We start from the raw sequence: 26665 nt of genomic DNA, 5'->3' as shown, positions 1-26665 counted from the left end.
TCTCAGTTCCTTAGCTTTCTTACCCCTTCTTTAAACACTAGTTGTAGAATTTCACAACTAGCTCATAAAGGCCTGTGACCAACGGGAAGATAAATCTTTGGCGTTTACCTGTCTGTGAAAAGCAAAGAGAGCCCTTGACTTATGGAGGCCTACGACATTCATTCTCACCATTTGGAATGGCAGGAACTCCATGGGAAAGATCCCAATGTGCTGTACTGATACTTTAAATGCCATAAAGAAAGGAATGGGGGAAACTTGTGGCAAGTGCATGCAACATCTGCCTTCCTGTGCGCGTGTGTGTGTGTGTGTGTACGTGCTACTGCCAGAGAACACTTATAGCTGTCAGCACTTTACCTCCCACTGTTAACATCTGCTATGCTTAACGTTGCCATGTAACTCGGTGGTACATCAGATGCAGGCTAATAGAATCAAATGATCCCACGCTGCCAACCCTTATCACGTTACACGCACACATTTCATTATGACGCAACAAGCAGATTTGTTAGATGAATATCAATCAAGAGTAAGCTTGAGGCTGGCGGAAAACATAAACATACTGCTCCTGTATAGCTTGGATCTGTTCTTGTAAGTAATCTACTTAAATCCTTGTTTTTATTACATCACATTAATAATCAATTAGTAACTAATAGCATGTAACAAGAGTTAGCTACACTTTATGGTCAATTCCTGTGTATATCATTTCGGACATTCAATTCTTATTGCTGAAATTGTTCACTATTGAAAATGTTTTCTGAGTCTTTTTGATAACTTTTCACTTCAATATGTGCACATTGCAGATTATAGCTACCACTTCAGATTTTCAGGTGCTGATTTTGAACAATGTCAAAGTATCTGTCATACTTTTAGCAGTAATGAACTGACTAGTAGACCAAGACACAAGATCCTCTGTTATAATGGAAATGAAAGAAGAGGTCTGTTTCTAAGTGAGTGTGTCTGGGAGTGTGAATGGCCCGGACAGAGGAACAATGACAGCTGTCTGTCTCTGTCAGGACCTGACATACATCCAACATGCAGGGTCGCTGGACTACCCACAATTACCCCCATTGACGTATGTGCAAAATCAATAAAAATGATCTTGGAGTCCATACGCCATTTGGCAGCTCCATCTTGTGGCGTCTTCTTTAGACTATAGAGGCCGTGATGTACAATGGAGTAGCCAGGCGCATGTAATTTGTCAGGCTAATCTCCAGCACTCTTACATTGATTTTTCCCCCTCTTCTGACTCCTTAGCCTCTAGTCATTATGAACACAAAAACTAACTTAATCATAGTGTGTTAATGCACGGGTCACAATAGCCTCCATTTTTTTTGCCCTCTGGTAATTTCAGGATTTCTTTTGGATTTTCTTCTGAAATCTTTTTTCAGGTTGTTGTCCTTTTACTTTGGAAAATGGAAAATGTAGAGTTGGGCAAATGTTTGATATGATCATACTCAAGTATTCTCTTCAAATTTATTTTGTATATGCCATTAGAGAAAATATTGTTATTCTGTTATTTTAATTACTTCATCTGTATAATAATCATAGTTGTCGAACCCTATGGAATTCTACTAAAATGATTTATATGGTCTTAGTATAGACAACCTGAGAACGCCAGACATCAAAACACTGGTTCAGCGCTAATACACAAAGTTAATTTCTCCATATAACAAAGGTACTGTACCCAGTCCTGAATAAGGTATGCCATTCTAAGAAGCTTGCTGGCTACCTCATGCCTAGATGATTAACTATAATATCCGTGATGGATTTAACCCTTCTCCTACCATTAATCCGATTAAGAGACTACTCTAGATGGTGGTGATGATAATGTTGTTGGTTTGTCTTTGGATTACAATCCACTCCAGATCAGAGTCACATGTTAAGTAGGTTTTCTCTATACAGTAGCCGGTATGACACATAACATACTGTTATACGTATGCCATTCATAACAATGGTTCTCACAGAGCATGACAACATGCCACAGCACTAAGCTTATTACTTTATGCACCTTCCCAGTTGTCTGCTCAAAATGCCACATACCTATAGGGGTTGCTGTCACTATCAGGAACCTTATAAATAATCCAAGCATATCCTGCGCTATCACAAGCAGCACACTTTGAATCTGTATTTTTGTGTTGTTTGCCAAAAGTATCGTTTACACCAAAGCTCTTTGAAAAAAAAAAAACTCTTGTGGCATGTGTGTAACCCACTCTCTTAAAGGCTTTAATCCTCATGTGCTTATCTGCTCCAGTCAAATGTATTTCTTATCGAAGAGAGTGAGCGGAGCCTTCTGACAATACTGCTGTTATCAAATTTCTTCAGCCGAGTCCCTGTGTCATTCAGCAGTCAGATGGTCTCCAGTTTGATTGATGGATGGGCTTCCCAACAAATAAAATCGGGATCAACAGCTTTGCGCCTCTCTCCCCATCGGAGACCCGAGTGAAACATTCCTCCGTAACAAAGGCGGGATTACGGATGCATTAGCTCTCCATCGACCACGGCCTCCTGCTCCTGTCAATACTTTGCACATAATAACCTGAAGCAACGATAAGGAAACAAAAGGCAGGCGAGATAGGAGCCGGATGGGAAAATAAATCAATGAGAGTGAGGGAAAGTTTTTTCAAAGACACACTGTCAGGCCTGGGGAATAATTTTTCGGACGTTGCGGTGGGATAATGCCCCCTGACATGAGGACAATGAGCCCTCCAGGCCCATCAGGGGACTGCCGGTTTGTCGTCGGCTGGCCTCGATAGCACCAAGAAGATAAGAGGGACAGGGAACGGTCAGGGAGATTCCTCTCAGCCCCACTCACAGGGACACAACACACAGGACTGTGCTGGACCCTCAGCCCTGTGGCATCCTCAATGCTCCTTCTGTTAGTCTCTATCATTATGCAACATGCCTTTTAATTCATCACTGGTGCACTAAGAGAGCAGAGTCCACATAGCTCTGCAGAGGCTCCTCCTGATTGTCTATCTGAACATATCAAGGTTACATTCACATTTCCTATAGCCACTCCTGATCAGGTTCATGGCTTCTCTGACATTAATATGGTCATTCATATGATTTACGACTCTGTGGCACATTTCTGGAATAGTATAAAGCTTTTCTATTTACCAACCCTGAGCAGCTACTGGAAGTGTATAAGGATCAACTCCATAAAACTGCATTCAGTGACAAAGAAACATTATGGAGGATTTATTTGTTCACATATTTGGGTTATAGTACTAATGACTGGACGAGAAGTAGTCAGGGTAATTGTTTCCCCCTTTACTAATTAATTTCCTTCCTGTTTCACTAACCCATCATATGTCTGGGGTTTGGAGGTGCAAGTAATAGAGAAAGAAAGAACTCAGGCTGTGGAAAATTGATGAGGAAAGATGGCTATGCATGTTCTGTCTGCAGAGGGCTGTCACACAAAGACACAATAAACCCTCGGAACAAACAGGCACTTAAAAACATAGCCCAGAAACAGTGAGCAAATTCAATTATAGAAGTAATTAGAAGATATAGGGCAAGGCTGCCTTTTGGGACTGTGCCAGAAAACATGAATTAATAGGAGTGAATAGGAGGAGGCTGTGCTAGTAATTAAGAGGCAATCACCTATGTCAATGAATACCTTAAAGAAAACACAGGATGGAAACTATGAATTCAGTGATCAAAAATATTTTAAAGATGACTGATACAGCAAATTCATTTTAAAAGACTCATTTCTGGAAAGATAGCAAGACAATTGCACATAATGTGCTCCTTCTGGCATTTATATTGCTAATTAAATTTGGATAATTTGCAGAGGAATTTTTGAATTATCTGTTAAACAGCAAAGGCAGCATTTGGCAAATGTTGTCTGTACTGTTTAGCAGTGCTTACAATACCAGCGCTGGCAGAGATCATATACAAGCCAGTCTTCAAACTGAAACCATTCAAAGCAAACTGAGAAAAAACGTTCACTTCAACTTCTCTTATCATTCATGGTTGCGTCCTCCTAATGAGACAATAGCAGCAATTAAATGACCAGATAAGAATAAAACAAAACAAAAATTACTTTGCTGATTTACCTCGCATGGGGGAAGCTATAATTTCTGCCTGATACATTTTGTAAAAGCACACACTGCGTTTGTAAATTAATGGATTCATTGACAAAATCCCCAAGATTAAAAAACTTGCTCATTAGAGGTAACAAAAGAAATGAAATAGAGTTGCAGATTAAAAGAGTGTTGGAGTAGCTAAACAACAAGCCACATTACACTGCGCACCCTATGCAGAGTATATTGTCAACATAATGGTATTCCTCTCGTCCAATGGTTCTCAATTATTGATCATCCAGTTCTAAATAATGATATGTGAGACTGTGTACACTGCTGGAACACCACTGTTAAGACTTGGTTCACACAGAGCATTGGAGAATTGCTATAGACTGAGAAGCTCAACTTTGAGCTCTATTCATTCGTAAGCACCTGATACTGGAGCACATAAACAGAGCGAAAACACCTAGCAATGAAGCCTCGAAATGATCCTCATACCCTGAGTAGAAATCATTTAAGATCAAGCTGTAGTCTTATAATTTTCATCATATCTATATTTTGAAGGAGGTTAAATGGGGACCAAGCAAGAGGCTCCAATGAGATGAATTTTAAGTTCAATATCTTTAAAGAGGATTAGCCTTTCTTTTGTAAAATAGGACATTTCCATACACAAAATGTACATATTCATACGCGTTAGCATTTAGAGCCACTTTATGACTGATGAGAGAAAAATTCCACTTAATATTACCAACAGTGACGATCTTGGGTTATAAAAGCCCAATAGCCTGAAGGGGTTGGATAACACCAACATGCTTTCAAATTTAAATGGGGAACTAGTCCTTTATTTACAGCAAATGTTACATAATTTACTGCCGAGTGTGAAAAGTGGATGGACATAGACTGGCCCTCAGAGTTCATCATCATCGCCTAGAGCTGCCTGCTGAAAGACCAATTATCACTTAAATGGAGTTTAAGCCAAAGTTGGACTATGATGATCATCATTCTATATTCCTATCGCTCTGAACCAAAGACCCAAAACAAACTTAACTGGAAATGTGATTAGTGTCCAAATCATTAATGATCAAACAAGGCACTTCGTTTCAGCACGGTCATGTGAGGCAGAGATTATACATGTGATCTGGGGGCTTAAACAATTTAGTCAATTATGAACGTTATCTAAAATGCTTTAATTTCCTATTCAGCCCTTCCATAGGAGTGTCATTTTGTCAATGATGCGTGATTAAACCCAGATTGCAACAACGTGCAATCGGTCACATCTGGTGGCAGGGGGACCTGAGATCTTAACGAAGGAACAAGGGAGAATTCAAACTTTCCCTCTTCAGCCTTGGCATCCGATTAACACCAGGCTTTGGTGGGATGCCAGCGATGGAGCCATCTGTGTCCCTTAACCCTCAAGATGGCAGATGTAGAAGCAGATTGATTTTTGATTCAGCTGTATACACAATGAACATCAAGTGCGAGCTGTGACTTGCTACCGTTTCCTGTCATTTTCTGCCAACTTAAATGAAGCTATCGATGCGCAATAAATCACATCTGTACCCAAATTAAATCACTTTCACTCTATACAGGAGGGAGAATTTACCTACAATAGAGACTAGGGTAATTACTTATCCGGATAGCTAATTTTAGAAAAACGTTTTCCGTATAATTTTATCCAAACTAGCCATCAAGCGATATTACTTCGCATTGATCTCATGCTATGGTTTTATGTGATATTAGGTGGAACCACATCAGAGGTAAGGGTGTCTGGATGGAGTTCCTCTCCAGTTCCTCTAGCTTGGCCTGCAGGTCCCTGGCCTGTCCTGCAAGATGACATCATAGCTAAAGGACTGTTTAAGCGGAGATGCATGCTGTTGGGCCTCCGTGATGCACCACAGATCTCCACCAGGGCACTCCCCATCCCAATCCTTTCTACTGATTACTGGTCTTCTCCACGGTCAGGTGGCCAGTCTCAGAGTAAATTGCAGTCTCCCCTTTGCCTTTTCTTTTGTAATACCGAGCTCCATATCTTAGCCCCTGCCTGCGCCTCACCGACTTCCATTCTATATCCAAATGACCGTGTTTTTGTGGTGGTAATGGCTCTCATTTTCTCAGCGCCCTGCGGTGGCTTCACTTTTCATCAGTCTGTGAGTGGTGGAGATTCCTCTGGCCCCAGAGAGAGGGCTGGTGGTGGGATAGTGTGTTCTGTGGGCTAATAAGGCTCTTCTCAGCTCTGTAACCCATCTTCTCCACCACACATATCAGCATACAGCCAATGACACCTAACACCCGTGAGGTTTCTATCAGAGATAGTGACAGACACAGCAGAAGTCTTTGTCACCTTTCCAATCCAAAACAGACCCAGCTGCAGTTCCACTAACATGGTTCAGTAACTGGCTTAATATCATCCAAATTAGCAGTTATGACATGGTATAACAGAATGACATAATAACACATTTCATTGTATGGGATGAACTGCAAAAATGCTGAATATCTTATTCACTAATGTCTCCCACCATGGGAAAGATCTGACCCATCTGAAATGTACCCAAATTCCATCAGAAGTTGAACATTAAAAACCCATACATCTTTATTTTGAGACAGTCCAGCCCTTTGTGGTGTGAGCAGCACAGTCACCCTTTTCCCATGTGGGAGCGGAGAAGTGTCCTGCCTGCTGTTGACCTCCAGTCTCTGGGAACACCCTGCAAGCCGGGTCTGCCTGCCTGTCATCCATCCCCTGGGGACAAGCCAGCACTTCCAGGCTGCCTCTGGACACTCCAGGAATCTCTGTCATCAACATACAGCCTAGCACACCCACAGACAGACACACACAAAGACAGACATAGACTCTCTCTCTCTCACACACAAACACACACATTCATGTGTGCGGGCAAAGCACACAAACACACACCTCACTGTGTGTTTGACATTCTGCATATTGAAAGAGATTTGCCCTGACAGTAAAATCCCACATTTCAATCATCAGTGTTATCTCAGTAGAGTTAGCGGCAGACGAAATCTGCTATTCAAAAAGTATTATTGTTCATCTAACTGGCCATTTGATTTCCCTCTAATCCTATTTCCCTTATATCCCTTCTTTGAACAGGGAACATTTTCAAGTACTGACCAACATGCAAGCAGAATTCCTATGACACCCACTGAGCTGCTGGGCCTGGCTGGCTGGGCCTGCAGGTCTGCCACATACAGATCATGCCTAAACACTCTATTCTCCTCTACTGGGAAAAACAATCCCCTCTCATTTCAGCACTGACATCCCCAGCATGAACTGGAAACTGGAAAGCAGTCCAAACTGAGGAAAAGTTAGATAGGGCTTATCTGATTTGAAAGAACTCTGACTAGATTTACTACAGTCACCTGTATTTGTTTTCAAACTAAACATTGAAAAAAACTAAATTGCACACATTTTCAATTTCACAAATTATTTTGACTGTTCACGCAGCTAGCTACTTTCCATCCTGAAAATCCTGAAAGCGATTCGCTGTTCTGAAACAGGTGTAGATCAGACATCACACGAGCACGGCGCTTCATGTGGAGAGGCTACTGTGGTTCTCTTTGTGGACTGAGGCAGGAAAGAGGCTTAGTTCCTCCTATGCTAATGTAGAGTAAATTCCTTGTTGGGATGTGGCGCCTGCGGAAGCTGCCGATGGCCGGTGTGAGCCAGGGTCAGGGCCGCTGCAGGAGATTAGGTTCTCTCTCCGCCTGTCCAGAGAGGGAGAGGAGCGCGGCGCAATGAGGGGGATTTGCGCTCTCAACCCTGAGGATAGATGTTCACATCACAAAAAGCCCCACCGCAAATTGCACATATTGAATAGCTAATTTGGCAGTCTCAGTTCAGAGGGGCTTGAGAGGAGAGAAGAGTGTGAGGAGGATGAACACAAAGCTGCAGAAAACAAAAGGAAAGCAGCTCCTGTGAGGTTAGGCCTGGATGAGGAGAGCTGCGCCCGGCGAGAGGAGGGGAAGGAGAGGAGAGGGTGGGCTGGGGGGCTTCCTGGATGAGGGGCACGCCGGCAGCACACAGAGCATTAGTGAGCCTGCTCAGCCTGCACTCATTGTTTTCTGACTGGCTGCTACCTTCATTAGCACTGGAGTAACTAGTCAGCTGTAGAGCAGAGCACAACTAACGAGGACAAACAGTCAGTCATTAGTGTGTCACTCTCACTACATCATCATCATCAAGTTACTCACACCACTCAACTTTTTGGTTTGATATTAGAGTTTGCGTGCAACCCAGTTAAACAAATACCTGAGAATATTTTCAGATTTTTATAGTAATTTATTTTTATAGTAATTTATTTGAATTTGGCGCTCTGCATTTTCACTGGCTTTTGGCCAGGTGGGACGGTAGCATCCCACCTATCCGAGAGAGGTTAACAAAACCCAACGGTGATTAAAACAATAAATTGTCTAATTTCTATACCAGCTGGGGAAGAGTTGCTTGCTACTTCGGCATAAATGACTACAAATAATGCCCAAAATTAAGTATTTTTCATTTCACAAGACCTTAGAAGGCTAGGCATGTACACAAGTTGTTTTGAAGTCTCATTGCAAATAAACTAAATTCTGTGATCAAAGTGAATTTGTAACATGTTAAAGCTGATCAAAAGCACTACTGAGATTTTGAATCAGAAAACAGCAGAATAGAAAGAGTCCTAAGCTCCAAAACCAAAGAAAATAATACACTTAAATTACCACAACAAGCTACCTGAGTGGTGCAGTGGTCTATGGCACTGCATTGCAGTGCTAGCTGTGCCACTAGAGATTCTGGGTTCGAGTCCAGGCTCTGTCGCAGCCAGCCATGACCGGACGGCCCACAATTGGCCCAGCATCGTCCGGGTTAGTGGAGGGTTTGGCTGGCAGGGATGTCCTTGTCCCATCGCACACTAGCGTCTCCTGTGGCGGGCCAGGTGCTGTGCACACTGACACGGTCACCAGGTGTACGGTGTTTCCTCTGACACTTTGGTGCGGCTGGATTCCAGGTTAAGTGGGCATTGTGTCAAGAAGCAGTGTGGCTTGGTTGGGTTATGTTTCGGAGGATGCAGCGATGAGACAAGACTGTAACTACCAATTGGATACCACGAAAAGGGGTATAAAAATCTATAATAAAGTTTTTACAAAAAAATGACTGCAACAAAAGCAAAATAGTAAATACAGAATACATAATAATATTATTTGAAGCCAAGTATATTTGTATAATATGCCAGAGAGTTCATCTACAGTGTATTATGTTGATAAACGACTGGTTTATCAATTCAGTGAATCAGTTTTTTTTTTAAATGTTAAATTGTGTTTCTTCTTTGATTGGAAATCCTTTAAAGGATGGTTCGGGATTTTGGCAAAAAAATAAAAAATCTGTGTCAACTATGAAGGAAGTTAGAGGTAGTTTCGCGAGCCATTGCTGACTAGCGTTAACATAATGACTGAAAGGAAAAGCTAGCGTTCTAGCTGTTCCCATAGACTTCCAGTCATTATCCTAACACTAGTTAGCATTTGCGCTAGTGCCAGTTAGCAACTTCCTTCCAACTGCACACAGAGACTTAAAAATGGTAGATGCTTTTTAGAGTTGAAAAGTTTGAGTGAATGGAGCTGTTGCCAGCAGCTATATCTTCTCATCTCCCTCCACTACACTCACTACACCCACCAGCCCCCAACACCAACTTAATGTCCATGCTAAAACACCAGGCATGGAAACAGATGTGCTTTTTGGACCAAAACATACGTGGAACATAAAGGAGAGCGCATCCACTGTCCGCCAGGCTTTCCATCACTGGACCACATTAACATCTATTTCTTTTTAACAATGTCACTTTCTTGCACTGCTGACAACTTGGCCTTTTGTTAGGGCGTACTCTTACTGAGTGCACGTAATGGCTGAAATGGATGATGAAGAGACCGAGGGAGGAAAAAAATACACACATACACAAAGGAGTCCTAAGAAAGGAGCCCTGTAATGTGGTACTCTGCTGCTCAGACCTGTAGGGGTCGGAGGCAGCATCTTTACGGTGTATCCAAGCAGCACTAAAATCCACTGTCCGTGCCCAATCAGGACCATTTTTTCTAGCCGCAAGGGCTCCTGCATCCCTGCCTTTACACTACACTGAAAACCCTTTGTACTAATTGATGGATTGTACCAGATTTTCTAGTTCAGTTCCACCCTATAATTGTCTGACAATGATGGGCAAGGGTGGGGAAAACTTCAGGCCCCAGTGCTGTGCGGGGCCGTGGATAGAGCATGACTCAAGGTAGTGTGTGTCGGTGTGTGCGTGTGGTATGTGTTTGTGTTGAGAGGGGGGTGGGGGTTAAGCCAACCAAAACGGTCTCAGTCCCCCCTTCAACTCCTTGTTTCCGTGGAAGCCAACCTCAAGCAGCCCGAAGCCACTGAAGCGCACTCTCCAGCGAGCACGGCCGAGAGGAGAGCCAAGCCTCCCTTCTATCCTTCTATCCCACCACCCTACATCAAACACACATCCTCCTTGCATCTCTCCTCCACCCACACACACACCACCATTTAGAAAGACCTGCTTACAAAGTAATACTCCCAATCCTCTCATAGAATTAACTTTGCTGGGATTAGAAAAACACTAATAACTGACTTAATATGTACATCAGTTACACAAAAACAATACACAAAACCAGTAATAACGGCATAATATAATAAAATAAAAATAAAAATATTAATTAGAGAAATAATACTACAGGCATTCCGAGGTACTGCAATTCTAAGTCTCTATTTTCCTTCAACAAATGATTTTAAGCTGCTCGTTAAATTAGACATTCCCTCATGTCATCTAAGTGAGAAGTGGCCCACCCCCATTCAGACAGGCTGGCTATGGTCTGTCACTCTGCACACTAGCGGCTGAAGAAAGGAGAAATAAATAAACGTTTGACTGAAATGAATGTGCACATTTCAGCGAGAGACATAACTCTTTTAAATTTGGGCTGATGCAGGTGCCAAATGTAAAAAGGTACCGTCATAGACCAGCCCTGTCGCCCTCACCCCCTCCAGGTGCTATTCTAGTCTACAAACAGCAGTGAAGTAAGAGAGAGATCACATAACAAAGACACCTTGCCTGCCACGAGCTGCTCTTGCCCCACTCTGCCCAGACCTGCACCACCTCAGGAGGTATGGTTATTGTTAATCTGCATTCCAAATCAAAACAGCCAGCATGCTCGTCTTTAGTCGTTCCACACACTCAATGCCTACATTTGCATCTGAGAACAAATTTCCTCACAAGGTCAAAGAACCAGAAAGAAAGAGGGAGGGAAAGGCAGAGACAGGGGGAAGGAGAGAAGGAAACACCAGCATACTGTAGCTTGACAAGAGGAGAAACAGCCGTGTAGTAGCAGTCAGCGGACAGCTTACCTTTCCCCCTCACTGCTCTAAGGGCCTAGACCTGCACATCCATGGTTCTCTCCCCCTGAGCCCATATCGAGTGAAGCAGGGCCGCCTCATGACTCCCACAGCCCGGCAGCCCAGCGCTTTAGCAACTAGAAGAGCGAGAGACTAAAATGTCTTCCTCTCTGCCTCAGCCTGCCTTAGTGCAAGGGGAGCTAGGAATGCACTGGCTATAGACTTTTGTCCAAGCTGTAGGTCTTTTTTAGTGAGGCAAGATTAGTTCATACAAAACTCAACAATACAGCACTGAAACTCATTGTTGATATTCAACATTTTTCACATAGCGGAACAGAATAGACAATACGGTAGCTAGGAAACCATGGGCTGGATTACAAGCTGATGATATCTCATCCTTTCGCAGGCCTGTAATCCTTTTCATTGAGCGGCGGACAGAGCAGACGTAAACCAAAATCAATATTGGTGGAACTGGCCTGAGGGTGAGGGGGGTGTCAGGATGTTTTCACATTGCCGCACACTTCACAATAATTTTGTAGGGGGGGGGGGGGGGGGGGGTTCAGACCAGACAGGCTTTACATTACAGATATGCTCCACTTGGAGATAACCCTGAAGAGACACTTCCACATAAGCCAGTCTCAGCTCTCTTTCAAAATGATAACTATCATTAAATACTGTACTGCTATAAAAATGTGTGCTTGTTACAGTTCAGCATAACAAATCAGTGTGTAAAATTGTGCCCTTCACTATAACAATTTTACAATAAAAACAATGTATTTTTATGTGAATTATATTTCAGAAAAATACAGAAACACTGCCATGCACATGCATCTTAATTGTAATATAATTTGAGCAAATATAATAAACTAAATGTGCATATGCATTTAAGTAATAAACCAAATGAGCCCTTAAATGTTTGCAAATTTAACATCAACATTACAATTGTAAAACAGGTATGAATTATTCCAAGTTAAACCCACTGCAGCAGTTGAAGAGTAAAAGGCTGATGAGAGATCTTACCGTGGCTGCTGTACCTGTGTGACGGATCCACTCCCTGCTCTGCTCCAGCTGCCACGTTTTTCCAAGGCTCCTGAATACTCTAGGTAGCCAGAGAGAGGGGGTTGTTCAACCCCTTCCTTTTCATCACCTCTGCAATTGACCAATTGACAACTGATTGATGGTTATCTTTTCACACCGACAAAGGGAGAAATTACCATCTCTAAAGCTACGTACAGTAAAAAGACCCAAGAGTAAATTACATGTTGCTAAAATTCCTCCTTGACTCAGTCCGCACGATGGCAGGCAAACAAAAAAGTTTCCTTTTTGTCACTTCTGGGGCACTCTAGATTTGGCCTTCCCTGGCAACTGCACAGAGAACATGACAGCTTCTTTAAACGGGGCAGCACAAAAGGGCCCTGAATGAGGGATGGTACTAGGCCGGACGGCCATTCTCCAGAAAGGCCCATTCTTTGCATTGAAAACAGAGGGCTTGTGAAAAAATTGATAAGCCATATCTGAATAAGAGCTGGGACACTGCAAGTGACCTTGGGGAGGGGGAGATTCTATGTAGCTAAGCTTTTCAGACAAGCACAATGCATTCTCTGCATTCAAATAAACAGGCCAAATAGAAGCAGCACAGTTGCTTATCAAACCTTTGCTTGCTTGAGTCACTTTTTCATGCATGCAGTGCTCACTGTGTTACATCAAGAACAGTCAGTGAAATACATCGTTAGCCCTCCTGAAAGCATTACATCTACAGAATATACTCACACAGAACTACTACAACTAACTATGACTACCTAATGCAATGACAGTGACATTTGAAACATGATGCTTAAGCAAATATTTTTCCCCCCCACAAAAATAATTTAGCTCAGTCTACATAGAACATACCCCCCCATCTCTGCACATCCTGCATGGACTTCGACTAAGAAAGGAAGGATGGAGGAGGAGGAGTAGGAGGATGTCTGGGGGCCAGTGATGGAGGCATCCCCAGCCCAGAACACTCAGCTGCCAACAGGGGCCAGGGCTGGCCTCTCCTCTTTGTATGGAAGCACAATCCTCAAACCCCCCGTTTCCTTTTCACAGCCTCTCAATCAGAGCAGATGGGACCCAACCAAGAAGGCATCAACTTTGAAGGAGGAGAGTCCTCTATTCAAGGATCCCAGTTAGAGAGAGAAGCTTCTCTGTCAAATAGCCCAGTGTTTAAGCACGTTGCTGAGACACCAAACTCAACGTTATCTCTGAAAATGTACCTACAAAACAGAAAGGAGCAAACTTTGTCCTAATTCTTTTAATTTGTTTGATTTTAATTCCTAGATACATGATGTGTCGGCCATGTTTTATTAATGAACCACTGTAGGGAACTCTTCAAATTTATATAAACAAATTGATAACAGGAGAAGGGGTGCAAATGGTGTAGATATTGGCTCCATGCTGTTTCCCTCCACTTGGGTACCAATCTGTTGGGTTTAATTGTTCATTCATGGTATGAATACTTAAATACGTGGCTCAGCATCAGGTCAGGATAATAACTACATCCTTAGCAACTGAACCCAAATTGCTACTCATTTCATGTTACCATGGAAATATTCCACAATGTCTATGATTACACTTCTGTCTTACATATTGAGGCATACTGTAGTCCGCAATGAACACATCTCCAAACACACTACCATTCTCTCTCCTTTCTCCTTCCCTCTCCCCCTCTCATACATACAGTCTTGTTTCCTTTAGTAATGTCTTGATATAATTGGTGACATTTTATCCTAATAAAATCACTTAAAAAATATTTTAAAAATCAGGGATGTGTGCCAAAAACAAAGAAAGCTAGTGGAATCGACCCAAATCGAATGAAACAATTTTCAATTCTAACAGTCTTAATTCCATTTTGGCCGTCTTTTCCAGCGTGTTGTGATCCTCAGGTCAGAACAACTGATTGAGAAGAGGACTGAACAAATCAGTGATGGACAGTTCGGACACAAGGAATATCTCAGCCTTTACACTCTATCTATCACACATCAGGCCTGGCGTAAACACAACCTGTGCTCTCACCACGTCTCTCAGCATCGATTGCCTCCTGCCACAACATCCACAGTAACACAGAGCACATGGAAAGCACATGATGGCAGGCATTCACTTGTAAAAAGGAGAGCAGACTGGTTTGTCGAGTACAACCAAACAGCATTATCATTTTATTTTCTCTCTACACTGTTTTTAATCAAATTAGCTTTTGCAGAGAAAGTAAAAACAAAACAATAAATAAGATATACATTTTATTAAAGAGGGCATTGCCATAAATATATTTGTGTATATGTATGTGCTTTACCATTGTGGCGTGATTTGTGTGGAGCCTATAGGAAATGCTGGATGAAGAGCCTGCCTGCACCAGTGCCAGCCCCTGAGGCCTCTGTCCCCTTGCCTCTCTGGCTCTCCCTCCATGGGGAAATGTGATTACATGTGTGTGAGGGGTAGGTGCTGAGCAGAGAGCTGCTTGCACCCAGGAGGCACACTTTGCAAAGCCTCTTGTCCAAACAAGTCAGATCTGGGGGTAAGGCAAGACACCCCTAATTGTCTCTCTCAGTGTGATCCTGTCAATCAATGAGGATGACGGTTACCTCCGGAGTAACAGCCCTGAAATAGCCATCATTACCTGCTCCCAGACCATTATCCATGAAGCGTGATCATCTGCTGAGTGTATCCACGCTTGCTAAATCCAGACACCTTTTAAGAATATAACTCTCATAATATTTCTAGACAAGAAACTGAATGCAAATTACAAAGAGGAAAAAAAGACTATGATATGATTTGGGTAGAACAGAACAGCAAATTCCTCAGTGGGCTATAGAGCAGTAGAGGCTCATCAGAGGAGGAAGGGGAGTACCATCCTACTGAGTGAATTTCATATATTTTTTTACATACACATTTTTTTGCCTTTAAAAAAAAAACTATACTAAATACATTCACGTCACCAACTAACCGATTAAAACACACTGTTTTGCAATGAAGGTCTACAGTAGCCTCAACAGCACCTCCTAGGGTAGCACCATGGCCTAGCCATAGGACAGCTTTTTTCCATCTTCCTCTGGGTACATTGACTTCAATACAAAACCTAGGAGGCTTGTGGGTTTCACCCCCTTCCATAGACTTACACAATAATGATGATGACATCCAGAGGACATCCTCCAACCTATCAGAGCTCTTGCAGCATGAACTGACATGCTACCCATCCAATCAAAGGATCAGAGAATGAATCTAGTGCTGAAAGCATAAGCTACAGGTAGCTAGCACTACATAAAGTATGGTGAGTAGTTGACTCAAAGAGAGAGAAAGACAATAGTTGAACAGTTTTGAAAACATTAATTTCTTAAAAATATAAATAGAAGCAGCAAAGAGAGAGAAAGAGAGAGAAAGAGAGATAGCTATATTTCGTGTTTTTCTTCTTCTTAGTTTACATTTCACTTCCTTAGCTAGCTAATGCAGCCACATTAACCTACTCAACAACCTGACTCAAACAGAAAGGAATAATATTTATGTTAGCTAGCTGGCTAAGGCTATCCAACATTGCAACTCTTCCAAGGTAAGCTTTCAGTTTTATTTATTTATTGCTAAACTGCTTGCTATACACTGTGCTGCGTGATTGTACACATGGATTGGATTGTGGGGTTTACTAACATGTTAGTTGCTATGTTGTAGCTATGTTGACTATAACATTAACTAATATGATGACAACAACGTAAGCTGTGTAGCAGGGGTTGGAACTGTTTCAAGGAAAAGAATCAGACCCGGAACATAAGTTATCTATAATGTTCCGGAACAGAACAGAACATGTTAAAAGCATGGGAACCGTTTAAAATCAAATCAAACTTTATTTGTCACATGCGCTGAATACCACAAGTGTAGACTTTACTATGAAATGCTTACTTACAAGCCCTTAACCAAAAGTGCAGTTCAAGAAGAAGAAAATATTTACCAAGTAGACTTGTCACACCCTGATCTGTTTACCCTGGTCTTGTTACTGTGTGGGGGAGGGTCAATGTAAATTGTCCGGTGTTGAATTCATGAATTGTTCAGCAGTCTTATGGCTTGGGGGTAGAAGCTGTTGAGGAGCCTTTTGGTCCTAGACTTGGCGCTCCGGTACTGATTGCCGTGCGGTAGTAGAGAAAACAGTCTATAGCTTGGGTGACTGGAGTCTCTGACAATTTTATGGTCTTTCCTCTGACACCGCCTATTAGGTCCTGGATGGCAGGAAGCTTGGCCCCAGTGATGTACTGGGCCGTTCACACTACCCTCTGTAGCGCCTTATGGTCAGATGCTGAGCAGTTGCCATACCAGGCGGTGATGCAATCGGTCAGGATGTCTCGATGGTGTAGCTGTAGAACCTTTTGAGGATCTGGGGACCCATGCCAAATCTTTCAGTCTTCTGAGGGGAAAAGGTTGTGTCATGCCCTCTTCACGACTGTCTTGGTATGTTTGGACCATGATAGTTTGTTGGTGATGTGGACACCAATGAACTTGAAACTCTTGACCCACTCCACTACAGCCCCGTCAATGTTAATAGGGGCCTGTTCGGCCAGCCTTTTCCTGTAGTCCACGATCAGCTCCTTAGTCTCGCTCACATTGAGGGAGAGGTTGTTGTCCTGGCACCACACTGCCAGTTCTATGACCTCCTCCCTATAGGCCTTCTCATCGTTGTCGGTGATCAGGCCTACCACTGTTGTGTCGTCAGCAAAATTAATGATGTTGTTGGAGTCGTGTTTGACCACGCAGTTGTGGGTGAACAGGGAATACATGAGCGGAATAAGTACACACCCCTGAGGGGCCCCAGGGTTAAAGATCAGCGTGGCAGATGTGTTGTTACCTACTCTTACCACCTGGGGGCAGCCCGTCAGGGAGTCCAGGATCCAGTTGCAGAGGGAAGTGTTTAGTCCCAGAGTCCTTAGCTTACTGATGAGCTTCCTGGGCACTATGGTGTTGAATGCTGAGCTGTAGTCAATGAACAGCATTCTCACATAGCTGTTCCTTTTGTCCAGGTGATAAAGGGCAGTGTGGAGTGTGATTGAGATTGCATCATCTGTGGATCTGTTGGGGTGGTATGCAAATTGGAGTGGGTCTAGGGTGTCCGGGAGGATGCTCTGTATGTGAGCCATGACCAGCCTTTCAAAGCACCTCATGGCTACCAACGTGAGTGCCATGGGCGGTAATCATTTAGGCAGGCTACCTTCGCTTCCTTGGGCAGAGGGACTATGGTGGTCTGCTTGAAACATGTAGGTATTACAGACTCTGTCAGGGAGAGTTGGGAAATGTCAGTGAAGACACTTGACAGGATGTCCACGCATGCTTTGAGCACACGAGCCCAGCGGCTTTGTGAATGTTGACCTGTTTATAGGTTTAGTTCACATTGGATACCGAGAGCGTTATCACACAGTCATCCAGAACAGCCGGTGCTCACATGCATGCTTCAGTGTTGCTTGACTCGAAGCGAGCATAAAAGGCATTCAGCTCATCTGGTAGGCTCGCGTCACTGGGCAGCTCACGTCTGGGTTTCCCTTTGTAGTCCGTAATAGTTTTCAAGCCCTGCCACATCCGACGAGCATCAGAGCCGGTGTAATAGGATTCAATCTTAATCCTGTATTGACGCTTTGCTTGTTTGATGGTTTGTCTGAGGGCATAGCGGGATTTCTTATAAGCGTCCGGATTAGTCTCCTGCCCCTTGAAAGCGGCAGCTCTGGCCTTTAGCTCAATGAGGATGTTGCCTGTAATCCATGGCTTCTGGTTGGGATATGTACGTACCGTCACTGTGGGGACGACGTCATCGATGCACTTATTGATGAAGTCGATGACTGAGGTGGTATTCCTCAATGCCGTTGGGTGAATCCAGATGAATAATGTTCTGTTACGATCCGGGCTTGCTTTTCCAGTCCCACAAAAACGCAACAAAGTGCCTATGCAAAGCCCTACCTCTGTCAATCAGAAACTTCTTCTAGCCTCTGCCTGCCAGCTGAAAATATTTGACATTGTGTGTGCATGTAGGCTACCTTCCCCTCCCCCTAATGGTGCTGTTCAGAGCTAAACAATTGGAAAATAATTTAGGTTCCAACCACTGCTGTGTAGCGGTTAGAGGTTATGGTATGGAGGTTTGGCTTGGAGAGATTTTTGCGCCTGGTCACAGAGAGCTGTTGTGTTGCGCCTGGTCACAGAGAGTTGCACTGAAGTCCACAAACAAAGGAAAATGGTGAGAGGAGGAGAGCACGTAGATGCAAGAATGAATTATGCAACAAGTAAGGCGATGATGCTGTTTGTGGCTGTTATGAAAGTGAACTGTTTGTGTGGGTGATCAGGAGTGTATTCATTCTGCCAATTCTGTTGTAAAACATTTCTTAAATGGAAGAAAATGGGACAAAACGGGGATGGACCTACTCTAATTTGTCCAATTGAAACTTTCGTTTAAGTTACAAAACGGAACATTTTGCAACTGTTTGGACTAATGATTACACCCGGGATCAGCTATATGCGTGCAAGAGTAGGCAAGGCTGTATTGAATGTGTCACTGTCTGTCACCTTGATTACTCCAATTTGTCTCTCGACCTGTGCACCTACTTTATAAACTTTAATTTGTGGGCTAGGTTGTAGCAACCTCATGATGGGAATAGGGCAAATTCGTTATTATGTAGTAGCCTAAACCTATTGATGTTACATTGAGCTGGGTGAATGGAATATGAATGACAGTCATCCAATATGCTGTAATAGAAATAAGGTCATGCTCATAATTTAAATAATCGTCCTCCCTAATTTTAACAGCACCAACCGCCACTGCTATAGAGGCATTCACTTTGGCATTCATATTGTTGCTGACAGACAGAAAGTCTCAGTAGCAGCAGGTTGTTAGGTTTGATAACACTGCATTCGGGAGGTGATCTTTGTCAACACTGCCTGGCTGATGTTATTTCTCAGAAGACACTTTACACGTCACTACACTCAATTGGGAATATGACAATGGGAACGTAGGGGTGCAGTGTAACAACATGGACTGTTCCACTGCAGCATGAGAGACTGTAAGGGAACCTGATCTCTGGTCTTCTTGCTGCAGGATAAACACAGAGTACAACAGCGAGGCCACATTTAATGTAGCTGGGGACGTGTTCTACAACCACATGCAATAATCCTGGGTGGGTGTTGCATGTGTTGTAGAACACGTCCCCAGCTACAACATTAGAAACACAAGCATTTCGCTGCACCTGCCATACCATCGACAAATCTGTCTACACGACCAATACACATTGATTTGATAAACAAAAGCTCCAGTGTGGACTTGAGGTAAGCCTTTTCTCACCCTGGTGAGTGAACAGCAACACTAAACCCTGAGGGAAAGGTGTGAGGTGTGAGCTAGGCCAGGGACTCCCTTCTCTCAGCAGGGAAGTCTTAGCCCCCTGGCATGAGGGGGGTGAGAGCATTTCCCAACAGTGTCTGTGCTCACACCTGGAAGACAGCTTGGTGATAATGAGCCACTAATGTCCTGGAGCCTGTAGCAGCATCATCTGCGGTTATTAACACATTCATGTGTTATTAAACATGGTGGTAGAGTGGTTTCAATGTGGAGTCACGTGTGGTAAAGTGGATACAATGTAACCTTCAGTGAAGATTTTATGGAGTGAAAAGTCTTACACATAGAGGTGACAAATAATATACAATGTGATCAATGACAATTCTGAATTGAATGTCCAATGCAGACATTTTTATCTCAAAATCAAATATTTTCTGGGTAGCAACTAAGTACCTTACTGTGATTATTTTTTACAATTTTATTTGAAAACAAAAAAAAATAGTTTATTAGCAAAGAGCAATATATCAAGCAAGAGTTTTGCTAGGACTGTCTGGGAGTGTGGATGGGAAAATTGAGACATGGCTGCTATTGGCAGAGAGTTTTGGAACTTTTTCTTATTGTTCTATTAACTAATTTCCCACCTGGTGATGTCACCAGAAAGGCCAAAATTCCATCCCACAAAAACAGGCTGATATTTCTGTCAGTTTTTTAAAACAGTTCTTACAGTAGCATTATTATAACTTTCACAATTTTACAGTATTATTCCAACTTAATAGTGTGGAAAATATATATAAAACAGGAAAAATCACATGTCTTGACTGCACTAGGCCTTTAAACCATGATGCAATCTAGATTTAGATATTAATCCAAATTAATTAACATTCAACTGATAAGTGACCAATCCAACACAACCATACAGTAGTAAGCATTGAGTTGGGAATTTGTATCCGACAAACGAGTACAAATTGTGGGCCGGCTTAGTCACTGCTTAACCTGCCTAATACTTCCTAATCTCTTTCAGAGTGAGAACCCGTCAAGCAATTAGCAGATCCCCCCCCCCCCATGTTTAAAACAAAGAGCCGGTGTTTAGGGGAGGAGACAGTCATTTCCACAGATCTGCATGACAGTTTGGCCCTGCATACACACAGCCAGAACCCCCTGGAACAGCCATTGTTGGCCGCTTGGGAGAACGGCCATTGTGCGAGGGTATCTGAAAGCCATTGTCGAGTAGTTGGCACCTTTTGAATATATTGTTGCTGTCGCCTCTGTAATTCCGCATCACAATAAGAGGTGTGTACGCTACCTTTTATGGGCTGAAGAATCTAGCACATTTAAAAGGAATTGTTGTCTAACAAAGCTCAGCTTAACACCCACTAAAACATTATCATCAACACTCATTAACAGTCAAACAGGTGTGGAGCAGAGCAGGGCTACCTTTCACACTGGGCTTAGAATAACTAACATGGTATCACACCTCTTGAATATTTCTAAATGGAGTTGTTACAGCCTGAATTTAAAATTGAATTAAATTGAGATTTTGTGTCACTGACCTACCCCATAACATCAAAGTGGAATTATGTTTCTAGAAATGTTTACAAATTAATTACAAATAAAAAGCTGAAATGCCTTGCATCAATAAGTATTCAACCCCTTTGTTATGGCAAGCCTAAATAAATTTAGGAGTAAAATTTGCTCAGCAAGTCACAGAATAAGTTGGATGGACTCAATCTGTGTGCAGTAATGGCGTTTAACATGATTTTTTAATGAATATCTCATCTCTGTACCACACAAATCAGTTGCCGGAGAGGAAGGAAACCGCTCAGGGATTTCACTATGTAGCCAATGGTGACTTTAAAACAGTTACAGAGTTTAATGGATGCGATATAAGAAAATTGAAGATGGATCAACAACATTGTAGTTACTCCACAATACTAACCTAAATGACAGAGTGAAAAGAAGGAACCCTGTACAAAATAAAAATATTCCCAAAACATGCATCCTGTTTGCAATAAGGCACTAAAGTATTACTGCAAAAAATAAATGTGGCAAAGAAATTAAATTATTGTCCTGATTACAAAGTGTTATGTTTGGGGCATATGCAACACAACACATAACTCAGTAAATCATTACTTCTCTTCTTATATTCAAGCATGGTGGAGGCTGCATCATGTCATTGGCAAGGACTACAGAGTTTTTTAGGATAAAAATAAACGTAATAGAGCTAAGCACAGGCAAAATCCTGCTTCAGTCTGCTTTCCAACAGACACTGGGAGACAAATTCAACTTTCAGCTGGACAATAACCTGAAACACAAGGCCAAATATCCTGGAGTTGCTTACCAAGACAACACTGAATGTTCCTGAGTGGTATAGGTACAGCTTTGAATGAAATCAGGTTTAAAATATATGGCAAGACTTGAAAATAGCAATGATCAACAAGCAACTTGACAGAGCTTGAAGAATCTTTAAAAGAATAATGTGCAAATATTGTCCAATCCAGGCGTGTAAAGCTCTTGGACTTACCTAAAAAGATTCACAGCTGTAATTGCTGCCAAAGGTGATTCTAACATGTATTGACTTAGGGGTGTGAATACTTATGTAAATTGATATTTCTGTATTTCATTCTCAATAAATGTATAAACATTTCTAAAAACATGTTTTCACTTTGTCATTATGGGGTATTGTGTGTAGATGATTGAGAAAAAAATTATTTAATCAATTTTGCATTCAGGCTGTAACGCAACAGACTGTGGAATAAGTCAATGGGTATGAATACTTTCTGAAGGCACTGTATACAGTAATAACAAGATCACACATTTCAACAAAAATATTTGTATTTCGACTCAAAATACTAGTTCCAGTCTGACTAATTCTGCGCTCAGCAGTTAGCATGACAAATATAGTTGATGAAAGTTCAATCAGGAAAACTGTTCTGAATCCTCGTTTAACTTCATCCAGTAAACATAACACAATCACTTTGTTTCCTATTTGATGGACATAGTGGGAATGAATACAAACGTATCATCATCAGCATAGCGTTTTTGTTTCTTCACCTCTATGCTATTAGCCATATGCGGAATGTCATTTACCTATTTACCTTATAGGCTATAAGCGCAGCACAATAGTGCACATTCCTCACACTTGCTGTTTAACCCTGGGGTCACTCTTGCAATTATCACCTTCCTTTCTCTCAACCAATGGGCGTAAATCTTTGGATGGATTTATGGGTCAACTTACTCTCATTCTCTCACGGGGGGTTCGATGCCAGGCTATCTGCCATCACATCATCTGGCTCCGAGGATCTTTCCTCGGAGACGAGGCAATTCCCCAAACTATTTAATAAAATGTCATATTGTATTCTCTCTTTATTGTTCATTCAGTTAAGCTTGTACTTGATTAAACTGAACATCATCATCCGGCTTTTATTAAAAAAATGGACTCAAATAACAGATTCCACGGGAGCTGTACAGTAGCTGTACAGTAGTACCTGCATGTGGTGAACTAGCCTATAGGCCTATTGTCACGTTCCTGACCTTATTTGCCTTTGTTTTACTTTGTTTAGTTGGTCAGAACGTGAGCTGGGTGGGTAGTCTATGTTATGTGTTTCTATGTTTAGGTTCATTGGTAATTAGCCTTATATGGTTCTCAATCAGGGACAGGTGTTTGACGTTTCCTCTGATTGAGAATCATATAAAGGTAGACTGTTAACAGTGTTTGTTTGTGGGTGATTGTCTTCCGTGTCTGTGTATGTCGCACCACACGGGACTGTTTCGTTTTCGTTCGTGTATGTAGTCTGTTCCTGTTCGTGCGTTCTTCGTGTTTATGTAAGTTCACATGTTCAGGTCTGTCTACGTCGTTTTGTTGTTTTGTAATTTTCAAAGTGTTTTTCGTGTTCGTCTTCGTCTTTAAATAAAGGAGGCATTAGACGATCGTTACACCTATTGCCTAAAGCCCTGAGGACAGCAACCAGCCCCCAGTGTACCTGCCCAGATCTCAGTCCACAGACTCATTCAGTCTATCAATTAGTGATATGTAAAACAAGGGACCATCATAGTTAGGAGGAATCCAAAGGTGTTCTGTAATTTCACACCCGAATCAGACAGTAGTAGGTTCACTTCAAAGCCCCTCTCTCATGTCATCATGTCACAGAGGCATGATATTGTGACTATGAGCTGACCAAGCTCCACGGATCGCGGCTCCCGGATTCTACCGTCTGACAGATTACACCAGGGTTACACATGTACAAATACGGCTGATTGTAGCAAACACACACACAGACACCTGATCAAAGCCCAGCTCTCATCACAGAGGCAATCAAGTGAAAACAAGCCAGTGGTCTGTGGCTCTGCTACTGCAGTACTGCAGCCCGCTCTGAAAGGAGCTGTCTGCAAGGCCCACATGGAAGAACATCATTACTCCCACTGCAAAATGAAGTGGAATCCCCAAAATTACCAAGGACATTAAATGACTTGAACAAATAACCAGCAGTTACAATACAGGATTTCAAAGGGAGGTGAAGTGAATTCGATTCCAGAGGAAATCTATACCTGTCAGCATATTCCCAAAATACAAGAACAGGGTGCAGATATTCACTGTGTATGCACTGCAGTCAGCTATATTTGACTGGGTTTACAGACAACCCTATGAGGTTAATCTGTCTGAAATTAACAAAAAATAATTCATGAAGTAAGATCACTACACTTTAACCAAAGCAAAACCACATTACTGTGATCAAAACCAAACAGATACCAACTGTAGAGAGAGGAGAGAAAAGGCGTTCTTGACCAGGTCAGAGTGACTGAGGAATACAGATGGTCAAGAGAACATGGGATCCTCTTGTAGTGCTCTTCAATAATCAATCTGATTATTGATCATCCTAATGAGGATCAATCACGTGCATCACAGCTCTGACCGGTGCGAGTGGGGGACACACCGCTAAAACCACTCCACCAAAACACTATCTTTGTTTTTCCTGTCACACTGAAGGTTATCTCAGCAGGCAGCGGGGACGTCAGCTGACAGCCATTTCCCATGATGCCCCAGCAGAAGCCGTCAAGCTGTCCATCCAACTGTCAGGTGACCAGTGGTTCCCATGGTTCCCCACTCTGCCACTCCATTGAACTGAAAGGCTCTATTATCTGTGCCTGTTGGAGAGGTACTGCTCAGGCTTTGATAAGCTATCACTGGTCCCAGGTGAGCGGTGGCTAACAGCACATCACATCAGGACAAAACGACCCAGCGACGCCTGGCAACCAAAAACACACCCAGCATCTTCACATGTCCACAACACTCAGCAGCACACAGGCTTGTGGTTATAAAAGTGTCCTTGCAAGTGCTTTATAAACATCTATCTGCAAAGTAAACAAACACTACATGTATTTATATCTACTTGATATAAACTCAGCAAGAAAAGAAATGTCCTCTCACTGTCAACTGCGTTAATTTTCAGCAAACTTAACATGTCTAAATATTTGTATGACCATAACAAGATTCAACAACTGAGACATAAACTGAACAAGTTCCACAGACATGTGACTAACAGAAATTGAATAATGTGTTCCTGAACAAAGGGTGGGTCAAAATCAAAAGTAACAGTCAGTATCTGGTGTGGCCACCAGCTGCAATAAGTACTGCAGTGCATCTCCTCCTCATGGACTGCACCAGATTTGCCAGTTCTTGCTGTGATACGTTAACCCACTCTTCCACCAAGGTACCTGCAAGTTCCCGGACATTTCTGGGAGGAATGGCCCTAGCCCTCACCCTCCGATCCAACAAAATATATATATTCATCCACATAAATGTCACAACTTTCACAAAGGAGTATTAGAAACACCAAGTGTCAATATAATTGGATTCCATAGTTCTCTTTATACATTTCCAATACAATTGGAACTACCCTAAGTTACAATTGCAAACATTTTGCAAGTAATAAAACACATAATATCATGCAAAGCAACTCAACTGATCCTAATTTGCTTTAGTATTCATAGTTTCCAATCAGAGAAGAAGAATAGCGTAGCTACCACCACCTTGTGTACAAACACATCCCATTCTGGATTATTATAGTATCTGGGAAATTAAACATGGCAGTAAAACCATGCTGCTGTGGAGGTGTGCTGTGTTTACTTCACTCACCCAGAGAGAAACACATACCATATCAGGTTGAGATATCCTGCGGTGCATAGCCCTCAGACACAGCTCCCTGTTCAACGCTTGTTTGGTACATAGTTTCATTACCTGAGCTGCTACAGGGCATCACCATATCACCACAAAGCCAAATGTCAGATTGTTTCAGTATCTCCCTCTGCATTTCAGGCTAAAATAATTCACATTACTGTGTAATGTGGCTTCGTGATTGCTTTTGTATTACAACATTGCTATTTTTTATCATTACAGAAGTGATGGAAGTCAAATTGCTTTTGACAAATTTGTGGATGAAGCCAACCAAAACCATGAGAGATAGCTACCACCATCAGCAACAACGGCTGTGCTGCTCTTGAGGAACGACACAAAATAAATGAGCTTCGAAATGAGCAGAAAAGATAGCAGAGGGGAGGGGTGGAAAGACGCATTTCCCATTCAATTGAAAATAATGTTTTTTTCCTCCTATACAGGATACCGTGGAGAGAAAGAAAATTTAATAATACATTTTTTTCTGTTTTCCTCCAGTGTAAAATGGCCCTTTCCTATCGTGAAATCTAGTCATATCTTTCCATAGCCTGAATGACACTTTCCCAGTCTCGGTAAAGGCAGTGAAAGGTTGTTTGTTCTGCTAATTAACTTTATTACCCTGATAGCTCCCCACAGCCTTTGACGAAAACAATTACCATCCTTTTTTTCACTGGCAAAAATACTATTAATTAGAAATGGGGCCTGGTCCCTGCCATGTTAGCCTGCCATGTCCCCAAGCCCTCGAGCAGGATAGCATTACATTGTCAGTAGTAATTTAGCTC

General features: G+C 42.4%; 1 long non-coding RNA gene across 5 annotated transcripts in view; it reads right to left on the bottom strand.

Moving 5' to 3' along the window:
• Positions 1-26665, bottom strand: part of LOC129855254 (uncharacterized) — a 126489-nt gene that overhangs the window by 45395 nt on the left and 54429 nt on the right. Inside the window, exons 1-2 of one of the 5 annotated variants that reach the window (XR_008759456.1) lie at positions 12651-12665; positions 12412-12540 (exon numbers count right to left, since the gene is read on the bottom strand). The exons of 1 other annotated variant lie outside the window; for it this stretch is intronic. This is a non-coding gene — a long non-coding RNA (uncharacterized LOC129855254). Of the gene's footprint in view, positions 1-11403; positions 11605-12411; positions 12764-26665 lie in introns of those variants that run through there. 3 more of the 5 variants (XR_008759458.1, XR_008759454.1, XR_008759455.1) reach the window with 3 other exon arrangements.

The sequence above is a fragment of the Salvelinus fontinalis genome, chromosome 5 (assembly GCF_029448725.1).
Source record: "Salvelinus fontinalis isolate EN_2023a chromosome 5, ASM2944872v1, whole genome shotgun sequence".
Taxonomy (NCBI): Eukaryota; Metazoa; Chordata; class Actinopteri; order Salmoniformes; family Salmonidae; genus Salvelinus; species Salvelinus fontinalis.
The sequence above is the reverse complement of the archived record's forward strand: the minus strand, read 5'-3'. Positions and strand labels throughout refer to the sequence as shown.